This window comes from Cibotium barometz, chromosome 15 (genome assembly GCF_041138505.1).
Source record: "Cibotium barometz isolate CiBa-2024 chromosome 15, ASM4113850v1, whole genome shotgun sequence".
Lineage (NCBI taxonomy): Eukaryota > Viridiplantae > Streptophyta > Polypodiopsida > Cyatheales > Cibotiaceae > Cibotium > Cibotium barometz.
Window position 1 is genome coordinate 27,672,017 of NC_141060.1, and position 10,241 is coordinate 27,682,257.

Below are 10,241 nucleotides of genomic sequence, written 5' to 3' on the forward strand. Positions count from 1 at the left end.
CAAGGCTACTACAAGTGCCCGTGACCTCACACATACATCTACCACATGGCCTACATCATCGGTGGCTCAAAGGTGGTTTTACTCTGTTGGGGCACGTTACATTGGGTTGTGGGGTTTCTCTCTCTCTCTTTCTCTCTCTCTCTCTGAAAAGATGATCTGACTCCACTTCCTTAGGAGCCTCCATGAAGTTTGCTGATGTCGTTCCTTCTCCCAATGGGTTTGCTGTAGCAGTCTCTTGCCATGTGTCCTAAATTTCCACAGTTGTGGCAAGTAAAGGTCCTTCCTCCTACTCTACCTCTTCCTCATCCTCATCCTCGAGAGAATCCTCCTCGGGTGAAGAATGCTTTTTCTTCTCTAGTTGTTGAGTCTAGCCATTTCTTCTCTTTGACCCTGGTCTCTTGCTCTAGTAGATCTCCTTCTATCTCATGCAGCTTCAATTTAGGTACATTCTTTAATGTTGCTACAATGTTTTCATATTCACCTTTGTCCACACTCTTCACTGCTAGTGCCTCATCATCTTCTACCTTTTTGCCAATGGTGGCTGCCAGTTGTTGCTTAATGCTTTTATATTTGTTCAAGTGTGTGATTAAAGGTTCACTTTCCTTCATATCCAGTTCGTAGAATTGCATTAACAGATTTATCTTGCTTGAGTGCCAAATAATTTATTGAGTTCATCCCATGCATCTTTTGCCCATTGTATCCTTGCGATGTGATGAATGATTTCATCATTTAAATTGAGTGCGATAAGTCCTAATGCTTTCTCATTCCTGCTCTTCCACTCATTTTTCCCTCTCACCTCTGGGCATTCATCTCTTCCCTCAACTCGCCCCCACAGATTTTTCCTCATGAGCAGATACATGGTTTTTGTCTGCCATGTGTAAAACTGCTCCCCATTAAATTTGGCTATCTCTTGTGCCGTACTCATGAGATGATGTGAAGGGGGTCTTACCTATTGATCTAATTTCAAGATTCAAGGGTAGTGTCTACCCTTTTACAACTCAATATGGTGTTTAGGTGATGATTACAACAGATTTATCAGTATAAATTCACCAGAAATTACATTAAACCAAGGGTAACAAATGTGTACGGAATGGTTGGAGTATCAAACCATCTCCGAATTGCAATATGAAGTTATAGGGATCTATATCAGATACCCAATGGTTAATTTGAACCCTCAATTGTACCAAAATATAGTGATTAGTATTGATTAATCATTGATTAGCAAAATAATCCTCTATTTTGTGTGTAGAAAACAGAGTATGCGGGGAGTCCAGATATGGGGCCTTAGAGTTCAAATGAGCTCAAATCCTTTCAAGGCCATCAATAGCAATTAGTCTAGTAGAGGATTAAGCCAAGAAACACAAGATTTGACCAAACATTGAATGCTTAATCTCTGTTTTACCAAAGTCACCTATAGATTTGATGGAGAGCTTGGATCTCACTGTAGACTTGATGAAATCAAAAATTGTCTTTACCAGCTTGTAGAGCACCCTTGAAAACCAAAGTCACTTGGAGATTTGATGGAGAGCTTGGATCTCACTTGATGAAATCAAAAATTGTCTTCACCAGCTTGTAGAGCACCCTTGAAAACCCCTAGAGCCAAGAGGAATTAGAGCAATGTCTTCTGGTGCAGACAAGATCTCCAGTTCTCTTCAGAAAATAGGTGCCAGAGCGAATTCTCGATTTGCAGGTTGTTGTAGAAGGCGGTTTGGCGAATCTCTTTGATGGGCTGGAGCATGGGGCTTGTGGCTATGTGTGGCTACAAGCTTGGAGGCTATTGTTAAGCCTGGTGGAGGTGCAGCTGTTGTAGAAGGCGGTTGGTGAATCTCTTTGATGGGCTGGAGCATGGGGCTTGTGGCTATGTGTGGCTAAAAGCTTGGAGGCTATTGTTAAGCTTGGAGGGAGATCAAGCCCCTCCACCAGCTGGGGGTATAGAAGCTCTTTGAAAAGAAGAGGTAAAACTTGATTATCTACTAATCCTGATTAGCTAGGTGATTAGCAAGATAATGGGCTCATAAATTTGAAGGATTCTAGGCTAGGCTCTGATACCATGTTAAATTTGCAGCAATGTGATGAGCCATGGTGGATCAAATGCTTGAATCAACATCATTAAAAAAAGAGATTAGATGATAATTAACATGAGATTAGTGAGCAATTAACTGATAGCTTAATGTAGGCATGGATAATCAAAAACCAGTAAATTCTCATTAGGCCAATGCCTCAATTTATAGAGTTCACATCCAAGCATCTAATCCCACTGATCTCTCCTTGATTCACTCCACCTCTTTTGCTTGATCTCTCCACCTCTTCCCAGAATATCTCCACACCTCCTAAATCTCCTCATGCTACCCTTTATTCTCTCCCAGTAGATACTTCTCACCTTTTCACAGCTTCTCTCACATTTACAGATTCTCTTTTATAGCCTCTTGCTAAAGGCTTGTTCCCGCACACACCCTTTTCACTTGTATATTTCAACACCTCCCCTCAAGTGAATACTTCTAGCACACCTGGACCCTATACCAAGTTTCCCTCTTACTTGATAGTCTGCGGCGGCCAGTGCCTCAGGTTCCTAAACTCATAGTCCTTGACACTATCTCTCTATGTGTCCAAGGCTACTACAAGTGTGCGTGACCTCACACATACATCTACCACATGGCCTACATCATCGGTGGCTCAGAGGTGGTTTTACTCTGTTGGAGCATGTCTTATATGTGAGTCTGTGTAGAGCATCTTCTTTCACATCCAACATTAGTACCAGAGCAACGTTGTCTTGATTGAAGATAGTGCCTAGGGTTTAGAGTTTGGCTTCTTAGCCCAATAGCTCTTCACTGCGTCAAACACTATCTCGACACAAGTTTTAGAGCAAGCATTTTAGAGCTGTCATTATGTTGACACTCCTGCTAACCTACATCTTATTGGCACTGCTACACGTTTTGGCAAATGAGATAACACGTCTGTCGACTCCAATCTACTGAATTTACGTCAACTTCGGAGCTTCTGATGCCATGTCACCTTTGGACCCGCTATCTCCGCACAAGAGCATAAGCAAGACAACCAAAAACACGCAAATAAGACATAGAGGGCTTCCTGCCATGCCAAGCTTCATAAGGAGTTTTAGACTGCAAGGCCTTGGTAGGGCATTTGTTCAACACATAGTTTGCGCACATAGTTGCCTCTAACCAAAAACCATGAGGTAAATCTTGGGCTTTCACCATAGATCGTGCCATCTCCATGAGATATCTGTTCTTCCTCTTAGCCACACCATTTTACTGAGGTGTGTATGGCACTGTATATTGATGCCTTATGCCTTTTTAAGCTATATATGCATGAAATTCCTTGGACATGGACTCCCCCCCTCTATTTGAACGAATGGTGTGAACTTCACATTTACATGCATTTTTAGTCATGGATACAAAGTACATAAAGCACATAAAAACCTCTGACTTCTGCTTTAATGGATACACCCAGATGTATCTGGAGTAATCTCATCAATAAAAGTGGTGAAGTAGAGATATCCCCCAATAGATGGTGTCCTCATAGAACCACATACATCACTATGTATAAGCTGTAATTTCTTAACAGCTCTCATAGATCCATTCTTTGGAAATGATGCCCAATGCATTTTACCAAGAATACACCCCTCACATACATGTCTAGCAGGGGTCTCAAGAGTTGGCAACTCATACACCATATTATGCCTTTGAAGGCGTAACAAACTGCCATAATTCAAATGGCCAAGTCATGCATACCGTAATTTTGCATCACTCATAGCATGACTCGTAGAGACTATGCAAGCATCATACTGCAACATCTCAAATATATCCATCTTGTATAGGCCATGAAAACAAGGTACCTAAGGCAATGATAGAATAACCATCATTTCCATCCTGAACTGTATATGTGTCATCCACAAATTTCACCATCGAGCCTAACAAGGCTAAGGCTAAAACTGACCGTAAGTTCTTAATGCCTGGCACATATAAAACTTTAGAAAGAGTAAATGCACCCCCATTTGTAGTAGTGATGAGCACAACTCTACCAACTCCTTTGACAGGATATAAGGAACCATTTGTACACAGCACTTGGAACAGATTCCAGAGATGAGAATAATTTTTTTGTGAAATAATGTGCTTATTAGCACCATTGCAAAGTACTAAGCATCCGATTTTGCCACTAACATGCATGCATCATGAACAGAAGGGTCATAAATGCAATGTACAGTCCATGCCCAATCATCTTGAGTAAAACTTGTAGATTCCTTCTTCTGTGCAGGTGCATCCATGACAGTTATGCCCGATTCTTTCTTTTTCTCCTTCTCTAGCTTTTTCTTGCACTCATTTATGTAGTGCCCTAGTTTCCCGCAGTAGTGACACTTGCCCTTCTTTTTAGGCTTATCTATCACCTTCTTTCTCTGCATCCTTACCTGAGGATTTTGATTTTGGCTTATAGCCACCATGCGAAGAAGCTTTACCTTTGCCTTTGTGACTGGCAACAAAAGCTTAGTCACCAACTCGCATAACAGATATGTTTTGCCTAGACTACTCTTCTTGCAAGAGTACTAAAACCAGCTCATCAAATGTAAGGGCATTTGGATTTCCCTTCATCATGAGTCTAAGGGTAGACGCAAAACTAAAATAAGAATCCGGCAATGCATTGAGAACTGTGGGCACCGATGTGCTATCAGGATATATCTCATCCACACTAGCAAGCTCCTCCTTAAAATCTTTGATCTTGGTCAAGAAGCTGTCCATTGAGTCTCCCTCATTCATATGCTCAAACTCCAATTGTTTGCGTATATATGCAACACGTGTTTCATTGCGCACCGGGTATAATGCAGCAAGTGCATCCCATGCCTGTTTTGAAGTCTTACATGATTGAATCGGGTATAATGCAGCAAGTGCATCCCATGCCTGTTTTGAAGTCTTACATGATTGAATATGAGGAATAATGCTTAGCTTCATAAAAAGTGCAAGCATTGCATGTGCATGTGTATCTCTTCCATCCCATCTTGTTTGAGCAGCAGTGGGAGGTACTGGTGGTGCATGTGGAGAAGCCACATATGTATCAAATTCTACTTCGGATGTACCTGCAGTACCTGGTTACATTGGTAGTTGTGAAACAGGACAAGTTTCACTACCACTGACCACATTCCAAAGGCCTTTAGCAATCAGTACATGCCTCATCATATAGGACCACAATGGGTAGTTAGTCCCATCAAGTTTGTCCTCAACAGACAACATGTTGAATACATCACTACTGCCATCCATGACTGTCTACCAAATGCAAAATCTTTTAACACACTACAAGTACTCAGTATATTCTTTGAATGCAACCCCCGGATGGCTGCCAACTGACTGAATCACATGCAAAGTGTATGAAAAATAACACAGAGTAGAGAATAGAGTGTTACTGGCGAAAGTATGATGATCGATGTTGTTGAAGACACTGTAGATGCTGCTACACACCAAATCTTTGCCCCGCTGCACATCCCAAATACCCAAAATCGAGTAGAACCAATCCAAAATGATGCCTTTCCAAAACGTCTGCTGCGGAAACCTTGCGGTGCCCAAAACGCACCCCAATCACACCACGAATCTCGAAAACTAAGTATACTTTGTATAGAGCACACTACAGCATATACCTTCTTCTCCTAAGAGGGTACCTCAATCGGAGACAAAAAAACACGGTCTTGAGAAGGGAGGCATACTACTAGATCAAGTGTCAAGGAAGCTAGCTCTGACACCAATTGTTGGAATTAGGGTTAGGAATGCAATAATGCACACACACAAGATAGAGAAGCTTGAGAGTACACAAACTCACTAGATTAGAATAAACAAATGTGTGCTAGATATAAAAGATAAGTATACACCCCAAAATGAGTAGATAAGGGGGTGTACATATGCACGGGGAAAAAAACCTCCTAGTGAAGGAAAAGTGCCCCGGCGGTCCTAAGTGTGTTCACACACATCACTACCATATAATGCTACAACAATCTCCTTGCCTCTTGTCTGTCCGCTGACTGGTACTTTGATTTTGGTGCCACTAAGCACATTACTTCATGCAGGAGGCTATTTTCTACCTTGCGTGATGCTTCATCAGGTGAAACAGTTTTGTGTGCTAACAATGCATCCTATGCCATCAAAGACATTGGTAGTGTGGAATTGACTTTATACTCTAAGGATCCTTATACTCTGTTGCTAACACCACCTTGCATGTACCTGGAATCCACAAGAATCTCATTTTTATCTCAGCACCTGCCAAACCTGGCTTAAAGATTCAGCTTTTTCTTCATTGTTGTTCCATTCACGGGACAGAGCTAATTTAGATGCGCTTCTCTTATCTGGTACACTACACAATGGCCTATATAGGCTTGACATGTATGAAAGAAGTACTGATCCTTATGTAGATGCCCTAACTATATTTCCATGCCATAGATTTAGCGTGACACTGAGCTTTGGCATGCTTGGTTTGATCATTTAAATTTTCCATCTCTTTTATGATTACAACATCAAGCTATGCTTCATGAGCTGCCAGCTATGTAGATCCCCCATAAGCATGTACGCGAGGGATGTATACTGGGAAAAATGCATCATCAATTGAAAGATGGCACTACTCGTGCTACTACTCACCCATTGCATCTCGTTCACAGTGATCTCTATGGTCCTATGCGGGGTCCCTCTTTTGGTGGACATTTATACTTCATGACTTTTATTGATGCCTATACACGCTTCTGCTGGGTGTATGGTCTAAAAGTCAAGTCAGATGCCTTCTTAGCTTTCCATCAGTTTCTTCCTTGCTGAATGCTTGAAATCATAAACTGCTAACATTGTGTACCACAACAGAGGGGGTGAATATTTATCAAATGAGTTTACTGCTTTCATGCTATCCCATAGCATTTCTCATCAGTGTACAACTTCTTGTACACCACAGCAGAATGGTGTAGCTGAACGTCAGAATTGGACACTCATGGAAATGGTCAGATGTATGCTCGAAAGCAAGGATCTGCCTTCTAGATTTTGACTTGGAGCGGTCATGTGTGCCAATTATGTACGGAACCGCTATCCAATTAAAGCCTTGAAATCTGTAACATCTTGTGAGCCATGGAATAGCAAAATTCGAGTCATCACTCATATGCATGTATTCGGCTGTCTGGCTTATGTGCATGTACCAGCACAACACAAATGTAAGTTTGAAGCAAAGGCTTTGAAATGTTATTTTGTGAAGCATAGCAGTGAAAGTAAAGAATATCAGTTGTATGTTCCGCCCAGTCAAAAGCTGATTGCAATGAAAGAAACTTCAGGATATTGGTTGTATGTTCCATCCAATCAAAACCTGATTGTATCTAGAGATGTTGTCTTTGATGAATTTGCATCTCAACCCATGCTTTTCGGACAGCTACAGCCATTAATTGATGCTCCAAATGTATTTGATACATTGTTGTCTTTGTTTAGTACTGGTGCTGACTCCTGTGAGCCCGCTTTGGCTTCGAATCAGCCACATGTGCTACAACTCATCAGCAAATTCAGTAGTTCAAAAATATCCCTATTGCTCTAGATCAATAACCCTTTAATTCGGATGCCTTGGGTGATGCATTAATCGAAGAGGATACAGCTCTGTGTGATTCTCAGTGGATTTTGTGCTGGCACCGAGCTACTTTGTGTGATAGCAAACTGCTTGAACCTTTGCTAGGAAGGACACGAGCTACCTCTAGACATGCATCTCATTTTGTCGATACAGTCCTTGTTGCTACACTGAATGAGGAACTGATGTCTCACTTTGATGCTTTGGAGGATGTCAATTGAGTTTCACCCATACATTTAGAATTGGATTCCATTGCCAGAAATGATACATGGGAGTTATGTGATATGCCTATTAGCAAACATGCTATAGGCACTAAGTGGGTGTTTAAGTTGAAACAGAAGCCTGATGGCTCAATTGATCGGTATTGCCAATGGTTATGTGCAGAGGGAAGGCATTAACTATGGCAAGACTTTTGCACCTACATCATGTATGATGACCATTCAGTCTTTGGTTGCATTGGATACGCATAAAGGTTAGAACGTGCATCAATTGGATGTCAAAACTGCATTTTTGAATGGTGATCTGTAGGAAGAGTTTAAGTCACAGAACCTCTTGGCTTTTTCAAACAGGGTGTAGAGCATCAGCAGGTATGTAGATTACATAAAGCACTATATAGCCTTAAACATGCTCCTCATGCTTGGTATCAGAAGATACATGCATACTTACTCTCTTGCCTGCTTCAGAATAGCCCCACTGAAAGCACTCTTTGAAAGCACTCTTTATGTTTGCACGGAAAGGGGATCATCTCCATATCCTTAATCTTTATGTGGACTATCTTCTCGTGACAGGCCCTGACGAGGGGCACATTGTAGCTTTCATCGTTGACCTGTAGAAAACATTTGAGGTTTCCAACATGGGTCTTCTACATTATTATTTGGGTATCCAATTTGTTTTGTGACTGGAGGGGCACTTTTTACCTTGTGCTTGGCATGGGTTTTTTCCCCGTGAGAGCACACCCTTAGTGTGTTATCAGCCACGTTAGCCCTCTAAGGGCTACTAGTACATTGTACTCCACACGCTCATATCAATTAATTACATTCTAGCTATCACTAGTCGCCCTCTAAGGGCTACTAGTAGCCCTCTAAGTGCTACTAGTACATTGTACTCCACACGCTCATATCAATTAATTACATTCTAGCTATCACTATTGTCTCTATTGCTCTTTGAGCTTGCGTGCATGTCTTGTCTGTGAATCTGTGCAAAGCATCTCCTTTCACATCCAACAAAAATTTTGATGTTAAAAAGGATACAAAAACGGTGTTGTCATGGATTAGTCAACTTGATTATTATTTTTCTAGGTAAGAATTTTCCAAGAAAGATAAAGTCAAGTGTGCTGCAAATGATTTGGTTGAAACTGCATCATTGTGGTGGAATGCAATCAAGCTTTTTCTAATACATATAAATATGGGTGAGTGGTACAAGGGCCACACTCTACCCAGGGGAGATTTAACCCACTCTTGTGTCAACGGGTGACCTCTACTCTATCTCTCTCTTGTGTATTTTATTTGGTTTATTAAGTTTTATGCTTTCAATTCATATAAGTGTATGTTATGCTCTAATTTTTGTGTTGAGAAATTAGAGTTTCCTTCTCCACATGTCTTAAAGGTCCTGACACATTGTGATAATTAATGTTACATATGGTGGCTCTCCTTAGACTCGATCCTAATTTAAAGGGAAGTTTTGTGTTGCTCTACATGATGATATATCACATGGGCAATCCAAAGCTCTCCTATATGACCTGCCATATAGTGCAATTGTTTTGCCATGTGCAACGAGTTGTCACAAAAGGATGACATAAACTAATAAGTCTATTTTTAATGTAATTTATCATTGTAATGTTTCTTTGAAAGAGGCAATATAAATATCTACCATATCCATAACTTGTTATTTCTAGGTAGTAATTGCTTAAACCTCAATTTGGTGCTTGATTAACTCATTGACCATTGTTGACTTTCTGCTAGACAATATAAATATCTAACATGCATAACTTGCTATTTCTAGGTAGTAATTGTTTAAACCTCAATTTGGTGCTTGATGTTCCCATTAACCATTGTTTACTTTTCATTAGCATTGACTTGGTGAGAGCATCTCTCCCTTCCTAGCTTACATCAATGCCCTTGGATGCATGGGTGACGACTGGAGTGATGCATTATGCGTGATGTTGATGAGACATGTTTCGCTATAGAGGCCTTTTTTTTTAATTTGATAGCTTCCATTGCTAGTGCATGGTGCCTTGCGTTAGTACATTGTACATGACAAAGGTGTTTATGGCATACATGGATCACTTACTTTAAGAGAGAACTTAAATTTTCTTTTGCAAGTAGGAAGCTCACTCAGCTGTATATCACTGTTTGATACAACTTGAAAAGAAAAACCATTACAACGTAATTTTGAACTTGAAAATAGAGGTCTTCACATCTACTATTTACCTTGAACTTGAAAATAGAGGTCTTCACTTAAACTATTATTCAGAAAAATGTATTGAAATTAATGTTCTCCCCCATAGATGCCACCACCAACCTACAACATGCAAAGAGGAATCACAAACCAAATTGAATAAATGAGGATAGCATTTACTTCCCCTTTTAAATAGAATAATAATGTATAGTAGAATAATAGCAAAAAATCACAATCTTATCAAATTTGTGTCAAGATATATG